At 33.7% G+C, this 23553-nt stretch overlaps 1 protein-coding gene across 1 annotated transcript in view; it reads right to left on the reverse strand.

Annotated features, from left to right (window-relative positions):
* The window catches only part of LRRTM4 (leucine rich repeat transmembrane neuronal 4), a gene marked incomplete at both ends in the record, with an annotated part of 853172 nt that overhangs the window by 715304 nt on the left and 114315 nt on the right, over window positions 1-23553 (reverse strand). The gene's annotated exons all lie outside the window — the stretch shown is intronic.

Consider the following 23553-nt stretch of genomic DNA (forward strand, 5'->3'; position numbering starts at 1 on the left):
CAGTCAAGCCCAGAGTAGAAAAAGAGAGGCATTTGCAACCTCCTGGTGTAGCACTTCTCCTCTGGTGGCAATCTTGCCTCACTTTTTCCACTTAACCTCACAACAAGGAAAGCAGAAAATGCCCATCAACAAAGAAATCTTGAGTAAACTTTGAAAGAAAATAGCTTGGATTAATCCACTTGTCACTGTTAATCTCGTTCCACAAATCATTATTTATATATATATATATATATATATATATATATATATATATATATATATATCAGAAATAAAAACAAACAAGTCTCATAGGTTTTAAAAGATACTATAGAAAAGAACAATCTACAAATAAATGTTTTCTAATATTCAGGACTTTACATGCAACAGAGAGAAATCACCAGAAATCACCAGAAACTTTTTCATGTCAGTTTATAACTGGGGTCTGATATTTGAAGAAATGGGGTCAGCCATATAAACAGGGAGCCAGTTTTGTGATTTTAAAGGTCTGTTTTAAAGAACTCCCTGTCCTAAAATAGTACCCACACTGGTACTTGAAACCTCTATTAGATATCTTAAACCCTTAAGATTTTGTTCCTCACATTTTCCTATTAAATTGAAATTGCTTTACAGGATGTAGCACCATAGGAAGCGTCAGCTAACACCTAATCAGGGATTGCTTTCTAATCTGGCAGACAGCTAATTAAGTGAGATAGTTCCTATGGGAAAGTATATTGAGGATAGGGTGCCCACAAGGAGGAGAATACTGAAAGAGAATAAGGATGTTAAAGAAAATTTTGGCAAATTGAAATTTATCCTAAGGATACATGTATTGGAAATCAACAGCATTTTCTTTTCCACTCACGAAAGTACAGATATTTAATCAGGGATATATATATCAGAATCATCTGGGAGTATTAAACAATGTCCTAAGCCCCCCTGTTGATTGAATGCATCAGAATGTCTGGTGGATAGGCCAAATCTGCATGTTTAAAATCTCTCCAGATCATTCTGTTACATACACCATTGCCATAAAAAGCTAGCAAGGTAACTATTTTGGGCTCATTTTCTTTCAAGAAACATTCATTGGAAGCTTACTACCTAGAAGAAACAATGTTGAGGTAATATGACTGCAATGAGACATGAATCTTATTTTCAAGGAGATTATAATCTACCAGGAATAATAAATCATGAACATTAGAAATACAAGGCATAATCTGTTAAATATTATAAAAATGCTGAAAATAAAATGTAGAGGAATACATTACTTTTGAAGGGAACATTCAGGAAGAGCTTCCTGGAGCACATGTTCGGGCCACTTCCCTATTTCCCTTACCTCTCCCTGGTCTCTCACAAAGGACTCTAGCTGCAATCTAAACCACAGCCTTAGTCTCCTTTGTGTCCCTAAACTATGTTAGGCTTAAGACCACAAGTATCCCCAGCAAAATATGGGGGATGAGACCCTAGATTCCAGTCACTTTACCTTATACCTTGTCCAGGTTGGAGTACCCAAACATTAGACCCCAGGGTCTTGGCTTTCTACTGCAACACTTAACCCACCACCACACCAATGTATTTATTTAGCTTATTTACAGAGGCTATCATGTAAAACACTATGCTTGGCTCTGAAAAACAGAAATATATAAAATCCCATCCTTATCCTTGAGGAACACATGACCTACTGATAATGTGATGTAGGTTTTAGGCTCTGAGATCATACTGTCCTCTTGTTTGTCTCACTTTATTTTAAGAATGAACGTCTGCGGTATCAGCCCAGTCATCTGCCTCAATCTTAGTCTTCCCACAGGCATGATTGTGGTCCTTAGAATGGATTCTCTAAGGACTAATCACTTGTTCCTAAATTAACACTGGCTACTGTCTCACTTTGACATTATTCATAGAGACCTCCAAGTACTCCCCACATAAATAGCTCCTCAGTGTGAAGAATGACAGGTAGATCAGTGGAGTAGACAAGGACCACAGACACAAGTAGAATATCTGAAGGCAACATTTTAGTTTACAGTACAGCCAAGATTCTAGCAGGATGTCATTTGGAAGAAATAAATTTATCTCTGAACAAAGACTAGCAGACAGTGAAAGAAAAGTATCACTCTTATATGTTCCATTCCTAAGTTTTCCCCAAATCTCTACAGCATACTACAATTGCATCTTTTCAGCCACCTGCAAATACGGAGTATTGGCAAACATTTTGCACGTAACTATGAGTGTTTAATTTTAGGATAATGTCTTCTCGATGTGCTAACCCCAAGAGTATTTTGAACAGCCTAAATGTGAATTACTAGTTGTAAAAAGGAAATATGGCTGCTTCAAATCAGGTCTGTCTGTAACTGAAGACATGACAACATTGAAACACAAGGTCATGTCTCTGCAATCAGAGCCCATAAGGGTATTTTTGGCAGCAGGACTATCAAGGGAGACATATGTAATAATTAATCAGAAACTGCCATCATTAATGAGATACAATTTTGCAAATTATTCTACATTTTATTAGCAGCACAGAATAGTAGAGATATAGTTGGATAAAAAGTTGAAATATCTTGATTTAACTTTCTACCATCTAGTTTCTATACCTCAGTTTCATTGTCAGTAAGAAGAAAAAAAGTAATGTTCATTTTTGAGGCATTAATGATAGTCTCATATTTATTTGTTTATTAATGTACTACTTAAAAAGTATTTTAACACACATTGTCTCTATTGAGACTCACAATGATATTTTGAAGTAGACGGGAAAGATTTTGCTTTTTTCTTTCTTTCTTTCTTTTTTTTTTTTTTTTTTGGTAGTCAGTTTCTCAACTGCAGAGGTGACTAACTAACCAAGTGCAGTTGGTTAGTGGCAAGATTATTGACTCAAATACTTGTTTTATAATTTTTAGTTCATTACTTGCATTATTAAGGATTGTTTTGCTTGTAATTAGAGGAGATCTTGACCCAAACTGCAATAAAATAAAAAGAAATTGATTGGTTCATAGGCCGGAAAAAAGTATGGTTAAGTCTGGTTTTACCTGCAGATAAAGCTCAAACCAGGTCATGGAGATCCCTATCTTAAGACCCTTTCCTCTGTTTCATCACCAAGCTGCTTCCCTTCAGGATAACCAACTGACTTCAGCAGTCCCACTCTCCCAAACTGGCACTACTCTTTCCAAAAACAGTGAAAGGTTTTCCTTTTCAGAAGTCCCAGAAAATGCTTTCTTTGATCAACTCTATTCTGTGCTACTGAACCAATTATTGTGGAGTGTGAGATGGATAGTCCAATTGGTTTAAGCCAATACACCTGGTGTTGGAGAAAATTCTACTCACAGATGAGAATTAGAGGCATGATTTGTCACAGGAAGTTTATGAAACACTTTCCAGTGTGAGAGAGAATTGATATTGAGAAGCAAAATTCTTCTATAGGGCTCTCCTTCATCTAAACCCCCACCCACAAACAGTGCCCACTATTTTCTCCTGGAATGAAATCATTAATTTATATATGGATGCATGCTTTAAACACCAGGCAAACATCAATAATAACTCTTGTCTAGTTATCAGTTAGTTCCCTCAGAGACATCCCCAGCTACGTGGATGCCTGGGGTCTTTACCCTAACTCAGCAGGTAACTTGTTCACCAAAAGTCAATGAAACTTTCCTCCAAACAGAGTTTACCACAAATCTATTTAACTATAAAATAAAAATTAGGAAATATTTGCAGTACTTTTGACTGACAAGGTGTTTGAAGATTGGAAGAAGACTTGGAAGAAGACTGCTATCTGAAATAAATAAATAAATAAAAAGCTTCTAATTCCACCTGATTATGCCAGGTTCTTTCTTTCACTTTCTTTCCTTTCTTCTTACATTCCTCTCCCTTTTTTAGTCTTTTCCTATCTTCTTTCCATCAAGCAAACAGATATCAAAGGATTTCAAGTGCTAGGCACTGTACCATGGCACAGCTGAGAAAACAAAGGTAAAGCCAGATCCTCACTTTTAAGGGCAGACAGACAGTACACAGATAATTATAATTTAGTCAAATACTATGAAAAGAGAGATGTTGAATATTATATGGACAGCCTCTCTGTTATCTTCAATTGACTTGCCCAAGGAAGCCTTCCCTTGCTCATTTTCCAAACCTTGTCTGATCTCATTCTGTGTTCCCAAAGAGCCCTGTTCATACTTCAGTTTATCTCAGTGTGTTTTAATTGTCTCCATTTCTTTGCCAACCATAGTCCTATCAGCACTAAAACCAGTTTGAGAGCATGAACTCCATGAGGGCAGGTTCCCAAGTATAATTTGGCATTAGTAAAGTATGTACATTTTTCTAAAATTTCTCATAGTAATTACTATGAGAAATTTCACCATACTTTCTCAGGAAGACAGATTATTATTAGGGGAGGAGCAAGAGTGAAGTCAGCAGTCTAGTGTTCATGCCAAGAAATTTATGCTTATTGATCTATGATTTGTGAACAAAACTCTAGCCCTTCATGCAACACTTTATATACTTTTCCCCCTTCCGCATACACAGCACCAGTAATTCATTTCCAATACATGAGCTACCTGGCTAGAAAATCAAATATCAAAACATCAAACCTAAAATCAAAATGAGCAAATTGCTAAGATTTCAAGTGTTATCACCGCAAAACAAAACAAGAGGTAACAGTGTGAAATGATGGATATGTTAATTACATGATTGTGGTAATCATTTCACAATGTATACATATATTAAAACATCAAATTATGCACTTTAAGTATATTCAATTTTTGTCAATTTGACCTCAAGAAAGCTGAGGGAAACCAAAAAAGATGGAATTTAACTATTTCCAATGGTTTTTCTTTTTTAACATACGATATGAAGTAAGACAAGATAATCTCTAAAGTCCTATTGAAATCCAATCATTCTATAACAGGTTTAGAAAGATTTAATGGTAATGATTTAGGAAGGAGTGAATATTGATCATGGTTCTAAATTGTACTGACATGTTTGCATTCCAGTGTACTGCAAATCAAATTCACTGTAAAATCACTAAAGAAGACATAAATAAGTTTGCCCACTTTACTCAATGTTTGATACATGTTTCTTTCTGAGGGAATATTTTTTTTTTTTTCCTAAAAAAGTATTTCCTAATCATACTCCGGTACACAATACTTATAATGGAATAATTGCTATACCTTAACTATAGTTAGCAGGGTTTACTTAGAGAAATACATTTCTTCATGTGAATAAGTATTCACTTTTCCTGTATTAGAGATTACCCTCTTTAATGTATCTGCTAGTTGAAAATTATTTTCCTTTCTATGAGGTGCAAGAGCGTATTAATTCCTCACGTTCACTCTTTCTCAGTTGTGCAGCCATCAAGATTTCTTGGTGAATTTGAGATTTACCCATATGGCCTTCTTAGGCTCCAGGTGTCAGCCATTTTGACCCACGTTTACTTCTTGCAAAACACTGCGTCCCCTTGTCTACCTAGGAGAACTTTTGTGGATACTCCTCTGTCTGCATAAAACACCCTATCTCCCCACCCATGTGTTTGTTTAATTCCTTTTCAACATTTAGAGTCATCTTAAGTACTACTGCTAAAAAGTACTACTTCTTCTAGGATTCTCCTATAGAATCCCTTGTACGGATATGTCTTAGGAAATTTATATAGCACCTTGCTTTTATCTCAACGTTTTGTATTGTGATTGCCTATTTATTTATGTGTACATTCCTGGACTAATTCCATGAGATCAAACACAGTTTCTGTCTCATGGATTTTAGCACAGTGCTTGGTACATCATAAGTACTCCTTGGATATTTGTCACATGTATAAATAAATAAATGAATGTCATTGATTAAATGCTAGTTAACTCAGCATATCCAAACATGATTGATTTATTCTTGATTACTAGGTTATGACTGAAATCCTCTATAGGAAATCTATATAATTGGCTAACATTTCTCTTAATTTATCCTTTAGAATCAAGGTATATTATGAGAATATGCAAATATTTTCTCTCCATACTGCACATCACATCTCTTTTTCTTTAAAATAAAATATGATTTGTACTTTTCCCTTTGTTCATTGATTCCATTTTTCCAACATGCTTTATTATAGAAGAGAATAACATTTCCTTCATTTTGTCCTCTAAATCTTGTGGACTTTCAAATCATGACTGTAAAACTAATGATGAATAGTTAACAACTGATAAATACTCACCCCCATTAGGTAAATTTGTAGGCCCATGATGGACCTACAAATGAGCAAGTCTGACGTTATCACACTTTTTGGATTTTAGCAACAAATATTTTTCTGTGGTCACTTACATATTCTTCAGTCCAACTATTAGAATTTTTTCCTGAAATAAATATATAACTCATGGTATGCATACAAACATTTATTTGTACAGGTTGCTACTGAATGCCTTCAGTGTGTTCATAAATATACCCCACCTTTTACAAAAGCTTACAACTGTAAAACATTAAAATGGCTACAAATTCATTCTCAAAAAAAAAAAAAAAAGAAAATCAGACTTTTCTGGCCCTCCTTTAAAATGAACAGAGAAAATTACTATCATCAAAAGATTTTTCTTACTATGGACATTTATTAATAGAATCTTAGTAAAAGCATACCACTTCAGACAAAACTACAGCTTAGAACTAGACTTCCCGGGTTTATTAAAAAGAGCTCCTTTCTGATAGAAAAACTAAAGAAACTGAGCCAAAGAAAAAGTGAGGAATAAAGAAGTTAGTATGGTAACTGAATAAATGAATGTCTAAAATAAAGACTATAATATTTCATCTTTCATTAGATCTACTTATTTTAAAACATCAAAAGCATTAAAAACATGAGTTTATTAGCTATTAGACCTCCTTGTTTAATAATTTAATAATGAACACAGATGATCACAGTATTCTCAATCACATGTTCATACAACAAATAATTTTTGAGTACTTTCTCTGACACTTTAGATGTTAGAGGTAGATCACTGAACAAAAATGACAAACCTGCTGTATCTAATTCTTCCCTTAAGTAGAGACTTTATCAACAGATGTTTATTTTGTGTATAGATTTTCTTACAATTTTTACATTAAAAATAGCTTTTCAAAAGTGAGAAACCTCTAATATTTATTTTACACATAGTTGATACAGTATAAATGCAATGAAGGTGTATTCTTGATTACTTTAATACTATGATAATGTTTTCTGAAGGCAAGTGGGGCACTGTAGTCTAAATTATTATATTTTTATTATTTTCACAGTAGGACGCAGAGCTTTCAAGGCAACATGATAGCAACTAACATCAGATATGTCTTCTCTTGCCCTGATAAATTATATTAAATGTGTAAAAAAAAAAAAAAAAAAGACATTCCCTCTCATCCTAAATGCTTTATATTTCTTGAAAGGCAGAATCAAAAATATTTCTGAAATCAATGCAAATTAATTTTTAAATCTTCAGTATTTCATAAAATTTTGCTTTTCCTGCAAAAAGCATATTAAATTTCCTTTTGCAAATAGCATGCTAATATGTTTTTGCTCTCTAAAATATCTTTTTAAACAGATGTCTCTAAAGCAGTGGGCAAAGAAATTGAAAACATGGTAAGAAGTTAACCATTTTGAAAAAACACATAGCATTAACTTCATCTTGCAATACATTTTTTGGAATTTACTTTACATTTTTAAATTGAAGTATATTTGATTTACAATATTATATTAATTTCAGGTATACAATGTAGTGATTCAATATTTTTATGGATTATACTTCATTTAAAGTTGTTATAAAATATTGGCTATATTCCCTGTGCTGTAAAATATATTCTTGTAGCTTATTTATTTCATACATAGTAGTTTGTTCTTTTAATCCTCCACCTCTACTTTGCCCCTTCCCCTTCCTTCTCCCCACTGGTAACTACATTTGTTCTCTAAATCTATGAGTCTGTTTCTGTTTTGTTATATACATTTTTTTGTTTATTCCACATATAAGTGATAATATACAGTATATGTCTTTCTCTGACATATTCTAATTTAATAAAATTTTTCACTTTAAACATTTGAGTGCTGAAACTATTGTCCTGCTGTTTGTCTAACCAAAAAATAAACATTTAAATTTTTTTCTTAAATTGTCACTTTAGAATGAAACACTCAAATAATCTGACTCTTTGAAATAATATGATTGAAGGTTTAGATGTTCCTATTCAGAGTCCTTTATGTGCATTTCACAGGCACACTGTATGGCTCATATTTTATTAAAGGTAAGTAAAATCATCAAGTAAGTAGTCTATCCCTTAAATAAAGCTACTTTCAAACCTCGGTGTTAGAAACTGCATTTCTATGACTTACCCATTTTTAATGATTTCACCATTTGGTGGGGACTAGAAATGCTAAGAACACACAGAGTTTCTGAGTCAGTAACAAAGAGGATCATGAAAAACCACCCTTTTTATCATTTGGTTCTTCCCTGGTCATGATTTACTGGAAAAAATCATCAGCAGCCCACATATATTAGACCAAACTAATTTCCATCAGACATCCACGAAAACTCTTGACTGCCACTTTTTCAAAAGAGTCTTTTGCATAAGTTCTGTGTTTTAGAATATTTCCTGTGATGATTCTATGGTATATTGCTAGGAAATCCTTCCTCCCCAAGACTCATTCATATTTCATCTGAGGTCAGGTCAGAGGAAGAGGTATGAATTTCTTATTCTTGTACCATTTCTCTTCTGACAACTTGTGAAATCAGAGAAAAAGATACATAGATACACCATTTTCCTGTAATAGTAATCATATTATAGAAACCTGATGATTATCACTGAAACTGGATTATTTAGCACTTATGAAGTAAGCTTGAAATGTATTGGGTTAAATGAAAATTGTATTTACTAAATGAAAAAAATATATATGCTAAAGCAAATTTAACATTTTTTTCAAGCATCCAAACCAAGCTATATGGGAACTTGGCTCTTGAAAATCTTCTAATCATCCTTGCCCTTTCATTTATTGTCACATTTGCTTATTCTTGACCTAGACTACGCAGAAATTTCCACCCACTCACACTCCTGACTTCCTTTAAAACTGCTTCAAGACATCTTCGCCAATAAATCTCCTGGTGAGCTCTAAATTCATTCTGACCACCACTATTTTGTATTTCTACAGGACTTTATATCAAAGTCAGCAAGAGGTTATCCCAGGCTTATTTTAATTATCTCTGTTTATTCAATCATGTCTGAACTTCTAACTATATAATAGACTCATGAAGGTCAGGAAGTCTCTTTCAGTTCCATTATTTGCCCAATTATACCTTGAACAGAATTGTATGAACACCAACAAGACAGTAAATGACTGCTAAATTAACATATGTTAAATTGTTAAACTCTCTCTTTTTAAGAGAATAAAACAAGAACACAAGAAAAACACAAGATGTATGAAAAACATTTTTAAAAATTGAGATCAACTCTGACCCCCAGAACAGAATCAGAGAAATAAAGATAAAGTCAAAGAGGTGGTGGCAGCTCTGATTTCTGCAGGGAAAAACAGGCTTAAGAGGATATTGTCTCTACTCTGCTATATCTTGCTAGACTGACTTTACTAATACAAATAGCAGACAGTGATAGGAAGGATCAGAGAGGTGGGGGAATGGGGTATGATGGATTACTATATACATACATACTATACACACAAGGCAACTGAGGTATCCTTATGGGTGTGAGCCAGCGTATTTTATCTGCTAGACACCTACTGTCCCAGGGTGTCCTTCAACATTAGGGGATGAATGGTCTCTGCCTACATGTTATGCTAACATATGGGAACTATTGCTGATCTTGCTGTCCTGGCTGACCTCTAGGGGCTCTACACAAAAAGTAGAATTATTTCTCTATCATGCAACTGAAAAAGGACTACTCCTTCTTGTCAAAGACTGAGAATCAGGAGCCTTCCCTTAATTCTTAGGAAAAGACTTCGTTCTGAAGCCCATTTATTTTCAGCTCACAGTAAAAAAATTGTTCCTGTGTACTCCCTCATGAATGACAACTTCTTAGTCCCTGAACTAAGAAGTTAATAATAAACTCATGGTGAGAGATGGTCTAATATGAATGGAATAATATAAATAGACAAAGGGCATTTACTCTTTGTTTAAGGGACTCAGTGATTTGAAGAATAGAGATTAATCTGACAAATTGCCTTAGGTTATTTTCTCTGAAGAAGTTTTAATAAGAGAAAATTTTAGGGCCAAAGGAAAAAAAGTCTATATTTAAAATTTTTAGAGAATGCAAGAAACTATTACAAAAGAATGATCTGGGATATATATATAGATAGATAGATAGATAGTACACAATGCATATATGTGTATTGTAGAAATGTATATATATTGTACATACATGTATATATGTGTATATATTGTATATGTGTGTATATGTATACATATAGACATATATACTGCTAATACACACATGTATATATATATGCAATATGTACTTTGAAAAACCAAAAGAGAATGATAACAGAATAATTTTGAAATAAAAGTAACAGTCTAGAATACCAATAAGGGTAATTATTTAATGACACTGCTATGGACTGAATTGTTTTCCCCCCCAAATTTGTATGTTTATGCTTTAAACCTCAGTATGACTGAATTTGGAGACAGAGCTTTTTAAGGAGTTCATGATGGTTAAATGAGGTCATAAGAGTGGGTTCCTAATCTGATAGAATTGGCGGCCTTACAAGAAGAATAAAAGAGCTCTCTCTTCACCATGATTGCCATCTGCAAGACAAGAAGAGAGCCCTCACCAGAAATTGAACCCTGATGGAATTGAATCATGCTGGTAACCTGATCTTGGATGTCTATCCTCCAGAACTGTGAGGATATTAATTTCTGTTTTTTTAAGCCACCTAGTATATGGTATTTTGTTATGCGGGCCTAAGCTAAGACAAACACTGAGCAAAATTTTTTTTTTAATACTGGAAAGTAAAAATGAAAGCTTAAGAAACAAGGAAAATATATCACTCTACCCACTTTTTGGGTTATAAAACTTCAAGAAGGAGAGAAAAGACCAAATGAAAAACACAGTGTCATTAATTAGATAGCTAGTCCCTACAAATCAGTTTAATGGCATAGGATGATATCTGAAGGTAGCAAATATGGACTTGCAGCAGGGGAGCCCTTAGGCATTAAGAAGAGGTACATAGCACCCCATTCCAGCTATTCCTGTGTCAGAGGGCTCTTAGTTTAGGCTCTAACTAAATTTTTGCTGTTTATTAAAATGTAAACAATATGGGCTGTGGAGTTCTCCAAACTGATTTTGTGAGGTAAGGACAACAGCTTGTTGGACATAATATTCCTAATGATTTTTGTTTTCAACAATATGTGACTTGATCTGGTTGACTGATATATTTTTGTTTAATCTTTTGATGATTTTATACTTTAAACTGAGAAAAATGTTTAAATATTAAAACACACAGAAATTTGTGATCAGATTAGATTATTAGATGGTACTTCATCTCCTGAAAACTTTCTATTTGATCACTGTAGCATATGCTTTTAGTTTATCTTGAAAAACAGAATTTGAAGTAAGACATTTGTCATCCTAACATTGCTAAGAATTCTCTGCTCAAAAATTTCTACTGATTCTCAATTGTGTGCAGAGAAAGATACAAATTCCTCCTATGCTTATTTGGCTCTGCACAAGCCAGTGCCCCCCTCAATGTCTCTTTATGTTTTTCTTTCCGCTGTCTCAACCACGTGACTCCTACACCATGGCAGGTATGTGCCTGCCTCAGGCCTTTGAACTGGCTGTTCCACAATGCAGATATTCTTCTCTAAGTCATAGACTTTGCACACAATCAGATTGTTAGATAGGTCTTCACTATCCATCCTATTTCAGTTTAAACACATCCCCATACATGTACTCTTTATCTCCTGCCCTGCTTTATTTATACCAGTTTCCATTATAGCATGTCATTTATTTACTGTGGCCAATAGAATCTTAAGTTGGCCCCTAGGACACTTGGCATTCTGACGTTCACTTATTTTTCCTGTTTATTTTTTATCTCTTCCTGCTACATTGTAAGTCTCATGAGGGTATGACATATTTTCTGTTTTTAGTCTACTTTGTTTATTGATGTATACTGAGTGCTTAGCATACTTAGTATATAGGATACACAATATTTGTTGCATGAGTGAATATATATATATATATTTGTGTGTGTGTGTGTGTGTGTGTGTGTGTGTGTGTGTGTGTGTGTGGTATGCGGGCCTCTCACCACTGCAGCCTCTCCCATCGCGGAGCACAGGCTCCGGACGCACAGGCTCAGCGGCCATGGCTCACAGGCCCAGCCGCTCTGCGGCACGTGGGATCTTCCCGGACCGGGGCACGAACCCGTGTCCCCTGCCTCGGCAGGCGGACTCTCAACCACTGTGCCACCAGGGAAGCCTGAATATATTCTTTTTGACTGACCTGTCTGTGAACCTGTCTACTTGTTTTTGTTCCATATTACTGTCTAGACTGTGATTACAAACATCTGGGCCCAAAATTAATAATGTCCAGTCAACAGAAAGTCCCATATTTTGACATGTGTTATATTTTGTTTGGAGTCTATTACTAATTTATGAATATCCAATTTTTTCCCAATGTCCATTATGAACTTTACAGAACAAATTTTGGCAGCCTTAAAAATAAAAAAAAAAAAAATGTAAGATTAAAAAATGAAATTTCAAAAAAAAAGGAAAACAAGGATGAATCACAGCTGTCCAGGCTTCTTTCTCCCATACATTTCCAGGAAAATAAAGGAAAGGTATGATCAATCACAGAAAGAATATGGTTAGTAAATGCATTATGCAGTAGTTTGTATTGTTGGCCCGCCTCCTCTAAGAGAGCATTTGGTAATATCTGGAAACATTTTGGGTTGTCACAAATGAAGGGAACGTGTTACTGGCATCTAGTGGGTAGATACTAGAGATGCTGCTAAACATCATTCAATGCACAAAACACACAACAAAGAATTATGTGGACCAAAATATCTCTAGTACTTGGATTGAGAAGCCTTGGTATAATGGAATGAAGGTAGTGCCATAGTTATAAGACTGCAGCACACAGGAATTTTACAATAGAGCCCAAATCAACAACTTTTGAACCAGCATCAAGCATTTACAAAGACAACTTTGAATGAACTAGGCCATTGAGGGAGGATGCATGGTGACATCAGAGGTGTTTGGTGCTCCATGTGCATTGTCACCCTCACCTGTGGTTTCTCCTTTCTCAAGTTTGGATTTCTGGCATTTGTTATTCCACTTCTTTTGGTTTCCAAAATGTTATCTCACAGTGGGCTTGCTTCAAATGTTGATTAATCTTTAAAATAATTATTTCAAATTGTTACTTTCCACATTTATGTGCCTGAGTGTAAAGATATGAGGGGAGGGGGGCAGAGCACAACCTTTAAAAGAATGACATAGCCATAGGACATGACAAAAACTTGTTAGAACCAACTAGGTCAAAGATGGTGGAAGATTCAACTTCCAGTAGACCTTGAGCCTCATTATACACTTATTGTAATAAATTAGCATGCTGAATGACACACCCACCAGCCCCATGACAGTTCTGAGGTTAACCATAAAAGGCAAAAATATTGGGCAGTGGCCCAATTCTTGGAAATCTCCACCCCTTCCCCAAAATAATTGGAATAATCCTCCCACTCATTAGCCTAAGAAATTACCCAGCCCCTAAAAACTAACCACGTCATATTTTGAAGTTCTCTCACCTTCTGAGATGGTCCACACTCTGTCTGTGGAGTAGGTTTCTCTCTAAATAAATCCACTTCTTACCTATAACTTTTGTCTCTCACTGAATTCTTTCTGCAACGAGACGTCAAGAACCTCAAATTCACTGGCAACAGAATAAGAGCTTATTAACTTTAGTTGTAAGCAACACACGTGACAAAGGCTTATCCTGTTTCCTATTAAAAATTTGCTCTTAATACAGCCAAAATTTGAAGCTCCCTTGACTTACATCCCAGGTCCAATGATTCTGCTGGTCTCCTGTCTTATAGAATCACTATGAATATAATTCTTCAGTATTTTACATGATCAGTGAACCTGTAAATATATTGCAGTGGCAAAATAAAATATAATAAAACAGTAAAACTAATAAATAAAACTGTTTTTTGAAAATAATAAAAATAAACAAGCCACTAATGGGGCTAATAAAGAAAGAAAGGTGTGCTATGCTTTGGGTGAAGAAGGCTCAAACAGAGAAGTTATTTTAATTGACAATGGTAAAATAACCATTAAACCAGAAAAAAAAATAATTACTTTGGAAACTTAGATGAAATGCATAAATTTTTAGAAAAATAAGAACAACTAGACAAAAGTATCCCTAATAAAGACAGAAGTCTAAAAAGCCAGTTACCAAAGAAAGTTGTTAAAGAAGGCAACACCAAACCCAACAAAAACCTAGGTTCAATTGGTTCTATAGAAAATTATTCTTCATAACATAAGAACTGATGAATACCTCATCTCCAAGACTACCTCTTCCTCAATGGAGAATTACAGAGGTTTTCTTGATAACACCACATACACAACACACACACAAGTACAAGGGTACTCACTATCTACACTATTACCTGGATTTTATTGAAGATATTATCTGATACAATTAGAAAAGAAAAAGCAATTAGCACCATAACAACTGGAAAGACAGATATAAATAAGTTTTTTTTTCAGATGATACTATTATAGATCAAGAAAACTCAAGAGTCAATGGAAAGTATACTATCAACAAGATAATTGAGCAAAGTAGAAATTTATAAAATCAACACAAAAATCAATATCTTTCATAATAAAACAACTTGTTACAAGATGTAATGGAAGAGAAAACTAGATTTAGAGTAATTCCCAAAACAGAAGAAATTCAAACAAAGATTAAAAAAAAAAAGTCTAAAGCCTATACTTCTGAGAAACAAGAAGATAGGCTTGGGCAAGTCTAGTTCCAAGACTTGGTACAAGTGGAAAAGTGTACCTTACTCTTGAATATAAAACATTAACGTAACAATGAATGACCTTCCCACTTCACAAATTTTTTCTCTCTTTTTTTGGCTGTGCTGGGTCTTCGTTGCTACATGAGGGCTTTTCTCTAGTTGTGGAGAGTGGGGGCTACTCTTTGTTGTGGTGCACTGGCTTCTCATTGCAGTGGCTTCCCCTGTTGTGGAGCATGGGCTCTAGGAGCAAGGGCTTCAGTAGCTGTGGCTTGCGGACTTCGTTTCTCTGCAGCATGTGGGATCTTCTAGGACTAGGGCTTGAACCCATGTCCCCTGCATTGGCAGGTGGATTCTTAACAACTGTGCCACCAAGGAAGTCCCCCACTTCATAAATTTAATGTAATCTTAATTAAATTACCATTTTTCAAAACTGAAATTAAGTAAAACAAATGAAGTTAGAATAGCAGGAAATACCTTATTGAAGGGGAGGGGTCTAGCCTTTCAGATATTAAAAGATATATTTTCTAAATTAAATTAGTGTGGCTTGGACACATAAGCCAAAGTTAAAGAATAGGAAATATGGGAAAACAGTTTGGCAGTATCTTAAAAAGTTAAATACAAATCTACCATATGATTCAGAAATTCTACTACTAAATATACACTCAAGAGAAATAAAATATATATTGTCCCCATCAATACACATGTGTGAATGTTCATAGCGGCATTATTTGCAGTAGACAAAAAGTGAATACAATTCAAATGTCCATAATCTAATAATAAGATTAAAAAATGTAGTGTATCCATACAATGGAATATCATTTGACAATACAAAGGAATGAAGTAGTGATACATGCTACAAAATGGATAAACCTGAAAAACATTATGCTTAGTGAAAGAAGCCACACACATAGTACCAAATACTGTATAAGTTTATTTATATAAAATTTCCTGAAGTGGCAAATTTTAAAGATAGAAAGTGGTTTCCTGGGGCTGGAGATGGGAATGGAGAGTGATGGCAAATAGGAATAAGAGATCTTTTGGGAATGATAGAAATATTTTAAACTTAGATTTTGTTGACGGTTGTGCAACTCTATAAATTTACTAAAACTCATTAAATTTTACCCTTAGAATAAGTAAATTTCAAAGCATTTAATTACACCTCAATAAAGGTGTTAAAAAACAAATAAAAATCCAGATAGACACAGTACATTTGGAATTGGACTGTAATGTAAAAGTATCTTCTAAAATCAATGCTGTAAAGACGAACTTAAAATTAGCAGTGTTAGGATAACTGGGTAGCCATATTGAAAAAGATAAAGTTGATATTGTTCTTCTTACTATATACATTAGAATGAATAAAAATTGATTCAGAATTTTCCTACAATTGCTAGGGAAAAACATGGATGAGTTCCCCTCTTTTTTGGGCATTGGGAAAATTTCTAACCATTACTCAAAATCCAGATGTGGAAAAGAAAAATACGATTTTTTAAAAAAAGAATCTAGTTTTTGTTTGTTTGTTTGTTTTCGTGGTAAACAAGTTAAAAGGCAAATGCATAACTGAGAAAATATTTTCTACCAACATTATAAACAGTTGATACACCTAATATGTAAAGACCTCTGAAAAGAAAAAGAAAAAAAAAAGAAGAAAACTGATAGTAAATGGGCAAAACATTTAAAATGAATATAAGTATATGAAAAGTTGCTGAGTCTTGTTCTTAGTAAGAAAAATGCAAATGAAAATGGTTGAGATAGTTTTCCTACCTATCAGATTGATAATAATTCTAAACTTTGACAACAAACTGTCGGGGTGGCCATAGGGAAACATTCTCATATATTGCTGGAAGGAAAGTAAAATAGTTCAAACCCTGTGGGGTAAGAAGAGAATTAGCTAATATCTTACAAATATACAGATGCACTTATGATTTGATGTAGCAATCTTACAATTAGGAATCTATTCCAATGATACACTGGAATAGATTTCTAATTGGCAAAAATATAAAAAGGTAAAAGCACAAGACTATTCACTCCAGTGCTGTATTCAACAGCAAAAATCTGGGAAAGACCAAAATGTCTACCGAGAAGGCATTGGTGAAAAAAACTATGGTCTATGCACACAAATATAAGTCATGCATCTGTGAAAAAAGGAAAGTAATATATTTTGTATCTAAGGTAGTGATGCTCAAAAGAGATTGATATTGTTCTCCAGGGGAGCTTTGGTAATGTTTGGAAACATATTTCATTGTCAAAACTGGGTGGGGAGGTGCTACTGACATCTCTTGGGTAGAGAGGAGGGAGAGTGCTAAACATCCGTCCAGACTGTACTCTCTAAATTCTATTTTCTTCAAAAAGAAATAAGATTCCTTGGAGAAATAGTGGATTCCAGGCCTGAGCAGGAAATGCACAAAATTAACTTGGATTAACTTGTTAGAGTAGAAAGCAAGGCCTCTAGATGTATCAAATGAATTTAAAAAACAACTGTGAAGAGGCTCAAACAGACCTAAAATAGGAAAACATGAGTATAAGTTGGAAAAGTACATTATATCAAAGACATAAAATACATTTTAAATCATGGGTTCATAATCATATTAGAAAAAAATCTCCTCTATCTCCTCAAGGAAAGCTTGAGAACTAACTCATCATTCTGAAAACTGAGAAGTAAAGGAAAAGTATACATTCTGCTTTTCATGTCTAAACTTTAGAATAACCCAGTGGTTCTCAACTGGGGACAATTTTGCCCCTAGGGATAATTTGGCAATGAGGGGGACATTTTTTGTTCTTATGACTTGGGGAAGCGTGTTCCTAGCATCTAGTTGGAAAAGGCCAGGAATGTTGCTAAACATGCTGCAATGCACAGAACAACCTTTTAAACGAAGCATTATCCAGACTAAACATAGCACCTGGATTGAGAAAACTTCATTTAAACCAAATAGTTGAAGAGCTGAAAATTTTCTTTATAGAAGTATTTCAGTTAACAAAGTAATAATGTTTACAGTAAAATACCAACTTTCTGCAAACTCAAATAAAAGGTGGATTTGAGCATTGATCATCAATAACACTTAATATCACATAAATATGAAAGAACACCACCATTCCCATAGTTTTATTGACAATAAACTGAATCCATATCTGACAGAGGAACATTATAAATGGCACCACCTAGATGTAGTTTGCTAAATCCATACTTTGAGAAATTCTACTGGACTGATGTCTCAATTTCTTCAAAAAGTAAATTGCAAAGAAACAACAACAGGCAGAGTAGACACATCAATCAATTCCAAGAAATGGAAGATATTTGGATTCCAATCAATACAAATAAGCAGAAAAAATTTATAAGAGCATCACAGAGATTTGAAAAGAAATTGGATAGTTGATTATAATGTTAAGAGATTATTTAAATCTTTATAGATGTGACAATGATATGGTGATCATATTTTTAAAAAGCATTCTTTTCAAGATACTGGTTGAAATTGTTACAGAAAAATTATATGATATTTTTTGGTAGTTACCTCAAAATAATCGAGGATGGAAAAAGAGAATATGTATAGGAATACAAATGAAACAGTTTGAAGTTATGAGTTCATGATACCATTTTCCCTACTTTTACATTTTTCTGAAATTTTGCATACAAGTTTTAAAAGTTGCATGAAAGTTTTGTATTACTGTAATCATAATTAAGGGGGAAAATCAGATGATAATATTGCAATAAAATATTCCATAATGCATATCAACTTGAAACAAAACTTAGCATTGTATATGCTTTAATATAGTACTTTAATCATGCTGTATACAATTTGAATATTAATTTTAACTTTCTATTTATATTAAAACATGTTTTCTCTTAGCATTATTCACTTTCAAGGATCATTTTGTTGTCAGATAACAGTCCATTAAATAAACATCACTTGTTTAATTTATGTTTCAACCCCTACTTACCATTTAATTTTTTCTACTTTTCAGTATTATAAATAGTGCTGAAATAAAGTTTTTCATATAATATAATTTTTTATTCAAATTCATTCATTTTAGGGCATACAGGTCTTGTATAAATTGACCTCTTTGGAATAATTCCCAGAATTTAAATAACTTAATATAAGTTCTCGTCATTCTAAAGATTATTGAGACATAGAGACAAATCACTCTGCAGAGATTGAAAGCATTTGGCTGTCAATAACTGAACATCCTATAATAATTACTTAAATAAGTGTTTTGTTTGTCTCACATAATATAAAGTTCAGGGCTAGTACAGTAGCACAATGACGTCATCAGTAACACAAGTTCTTTCTGTTCTTTTGTTGTGCCATCTTTAGTGCTACCTCATGGTCATGATTCCTTTGCTGTTGCTAAGTATCTAGGCACCAGACTGGATTGAATTGAAAGTGCAAAGCTTCCTTTCAAACCTTTGCCTTTGTATGTAGATAGGCAAGTAATTCCTTGTAGACTTCTGACTTCTCATTGATGAGAAATGTGTTGAAAGTTCACGCCTGACTAGAAGTTGTATAAGAATATAGAGTGTTTAGTTTTCTAGTTTCTGTAAAATTGTTCTTTTTTGTTCTCCTTTTTTACTTACATTAAATACATTGGTAAATCAGCAGTAGCATTCTGTTACCATGATTGTTACGTTGGGAGAGGAAGAAAGGGGAAAAAAGTCAAATACTTCCTTAGAAGCAAAAAAAAAAAAAAAAAAAAGATCAGAAGAAAAAAATGAAGAACTGGGAAATAAGATTCCCTAAGACAAGGCTAAGATTCCCTAAGCCCAACTGAGCTCAAAGGAAAGCAGCTTTCCTTGTCTTTTCTCTATAAAAGAGACAAAGTAGCTAGGAATGTCTGCTGAGTGAGTCAATTCATCGTACATGAGCCCCACATGGTTCAAGAATACCAAAGTACTAAATGAAATCCAATTTGTGGTACAATCATTTGCATTTCATTTCTTAATGAATTTACATATAAGATGTTATTTTGTTTTTAAATTGCACTTACTGGGCTGTTAATGAGATCAAATTTGTTTTGTATCTTTATTAATTTTATTATTATTTGCCTAAGCTACCTATTCATGTGTTTTGCCACTATCTAAATAAGTATCTGTATGTTTATTAAACAATTTGCATCAACAATTTTGGGATAGGCAGATGTCATAATGATTGAGGGGGTTGAAAACTCAGAATCCGAAGTTAAATAGCCTAGTTAGCGTAATGCTTCAGCCCTTAGTAATCATGCAAACTTGGCATACTGCTGGGCACATAGCAAGCATTCTATATGTTTTAGTTTGTTGTTGTTAATAAAATAAGAGATCACTGGAAAGTTGAATTCAAGGAAAACATCTTTTAAATAATGATTTTTCATTCACCCTCTATAGATAGTGCTTTAGCTCTGGAAATTTTGTTCTGCCCCTCTGCCTCCAAAGTTCTTCATAATATGTCTCATTATATAATAAGCTGATATCACCTCACTGTCACTGTGGATAAGAGCAGATAAACTCTTTAGTAGTAAAGTGTTAATAATAGACATGAGGTAACTCATCTTTCTTCTATGGAATATTTTCATTTCAACCAAGACCAGTCTTTATCCCAATAGAACGTGTATTTCACAATGTGTGATGTCTCTGTTAGCAACCTTCTGATGAGCAAAGTATTATAGCAAAAGGAAATTTTCTAGAACCCATCAAATAACAGCTTCAAGATGATTGTTTAAGTTACCATCACTGTTGAAATGGATTTCTTGAGACTATTCAATAAAAAATGCAGCAGAGCAAAAGATTTGGGGAGCATTTGCTATAAACTTGAGGAATTCCAGCTTTAATCACTTACACCCTCTTGGTGGAAGTTATACTGTATTTGGCTACAGACCCAGGAATGCCTATAGATGACAGAGGCAAGTGTTAATGAGTCCATTATTAGTGTTGTTTTCATTAAAATATCACAAAGCTCCAGGAGGTGGGCTAATATATTCTTTTATTTATTTCAGATGCTTGATATTTTAAATGGAATATGAAACATCTTTGAATCACAGTGGCAGATTCTTGAGGATGATTAAGCATGGTGTCTATTAAAAAAACGTGAATTACAAAAAGATCTGTGCTAAATAAAACTGTACTCATACAGTGAGAAATTTAGCATTTAATAATCTTCAAATATTTTTATTTCTTAAATTTTTCTTCCTGTTTTTAGTTGTTCAAAGTAACAGTGTCTGAAAATTAGGGACCAAGTTAAAGATCTTCCAGTTTCACAGACAAACTTATTATAAGAGCTGTCCATATTGACTCTTTTCATTTTCTGCCCTTTTAAACAGTTCTCAGCTTAGTCATTAATTTAGTCCATCACTCTAAATTGTTCATGCCGGTCACCAATCAAACTCATTTTTCTAAGTCTTTTGGCTATTTACCAACCATCATATTACTTGTCTTCTAAGCAGCATTCATTCTTGTTGACATATTTTCCCTTGGCTTCCTGGTCGCTTCTCATTTGCTTTTCTTCTCTCATGTTAGGCTACCCATTCTGTGCCTCCTTTTGGAGACTTACCTCTCTACTGATTGGAATTCTTCAAGACTCTGTCTAAAGTCTCTCTTCTTTGCACTCTATACTATTTCCCTAAGTAATCACATACATATTAATTGACATCTATGAACAGAGACACAGATTTATATGTTTAGGCCAGATCTCACTCTAAACTCCAGACATCTATATCCATTGTCTCCTTGACAACTTCTCCTTGGTTTCAAAGGCATTGTGATCCCTAGGTGGTCTATATCTACATGTCCTTTCAAAACTTGTCTTCTCATATAATAGAACCCCTTTGCATCTAGTTACTCGTCAGTAATTGAGTCAACCATGACAACCATATCCTGATTTTTCTCTATCTAATTCATCAAAAATCTTCTCAAATGTACCTGTTAAATATTATCCAAGCTCATGCAGTTCTGAACATATCTCTTGCTAATACCATTTTTTTAGTCCAAGCTACTATTATGTCTATTTCATATCTACAGTAGAGATCTAAATCATCTACCCACATGCACCCCCCTGGCTGCCTTACAGTTCATTCTCTGCATTCTGCCAGAGAAATACTTTCATCACAGTAACCTGATAATGGTTTTCAAGTAAAACAATGATCAGCTTCCCTTTTCTCCTAGAAAGGTTGGTTGAGTTACCCCTACCAACCTTTTACTGAGGTTATCTACTAGACCTTCACAGTAATCTGTTTCCCTGCAGTCTCAGGGCCTGAACTTTGAATTATCTTTTTTAATAATTTATATTTATGCTTCAGATCTGATTAAAGTATCTTCTCTGTTTTCAAAGTTATAATTCTGTATTCCGTCATAAGACTATTGAATGCCTGGGTTCTCATTATTCTTTAAGCTCCATAAGAGCAGGAAATGTGTCTGGTTTAATTTACTCCTAGCACCTAATGAAGTGCTTGGAAACTTCTTAATATGTAAGAGGGATTTGTTGAAAAAATAATACATAAATATTTTCAAATCATATAACACTACCTAATTCTACCTTCATGTATGTTTTCCTTTTTCTTAAACTAAGACATTTAACAAGTTAAATAGTTTCCCTTGGGGATACTCTTGCTAAACTGAAAAGAACCTGTACATATTTTCATGCATACGTTAATTCATGCAACAATACTCTATCACCTTAGAATACTGAGAAAATTCTCCTTTATTGGTAGTTTGAATTTAAAATTCTTACAGCATTACAAGATAAATCCAGTGTTGAAGATGAATGATCCATATAAAACAGTTATGTAGTTGACCTGTTGACTTAACATATATTTCATCTTTTTTGGATATGTAATTTTTAGATTCCAAAACCAAAGCTCAGCTGAATGGATTAAATTCTTTGCCTATTGGCATATGAATCAATGTTACTAATATTTAACATCTTACATACCATATAATACTCAAAAAAAGTGTTGAGGACTGGCATCAATTTGCCAACTTTTTCACTTGCCAACTATGGACATTAAAAATTCCCACATTACTTGTTCAATCACCATGTCATCAGCAAAAGAAGGATATATGTTAACACCAAAGAAAAAAAAAATCAAAGAACAGACTTTTCAATTAAATAAAATAATGTTTTATTAAACTGTGGTGTGCTCTTATTTTTATCATTTCATCTTGGCCTGTTAAAATTCCCATCAGGAGACTGGCCCAGTTCATAATTTGACATATGGGAATCACTCACATAATGTAAGTGAGTAAAATATTTCTTTTTCCCATTCTTATGAATAATTCTAAGAAATTTTCTTCATTTTTGACAAATAGCTTCAAAATAATTTCAGTTATCTATTGGATAAGTGATAAAGCTGAGAAAAAAGGTTGAAGTTGGCTTTTGTATCATCAAAAGGAAACACAGGTAAGGCCTTTTATTATTAATGGAAGAATAAGAACAGTAAACAGTGGACAAAACTAATGCGTGGTCTTAAGCAAAATTTCGTCATTGAGACTGTTAAAAAAGCAAATAAAGTTTAATTGTCTTGTGATTAATAGAATCACTTGAATGTGTTCAAACTCATCAGTGTTCCCCAAGACTCTGGTGTACTTTTAAGCACATAGTGTGATGCTTAACAAATAAATATTGATTGCTATGGATAAGGAGTAGACAGAATTAGGAGAAAAAGAACAGAACTAAATTAATGCT

The sequence above is a fragment of the Grampus griseus genome, assembly GCF_964374135.1.
Source record: "Grampus griseus genome assembly, chromosome: 15".
In the NCBI taxonomy this organism is placed as follows: domain Eukaryota; kingdom Metazoa; phylum Chordata; class Mammalia; order Artiodactyla; family Delphinidae; genus Grampus; species Grampus griseus.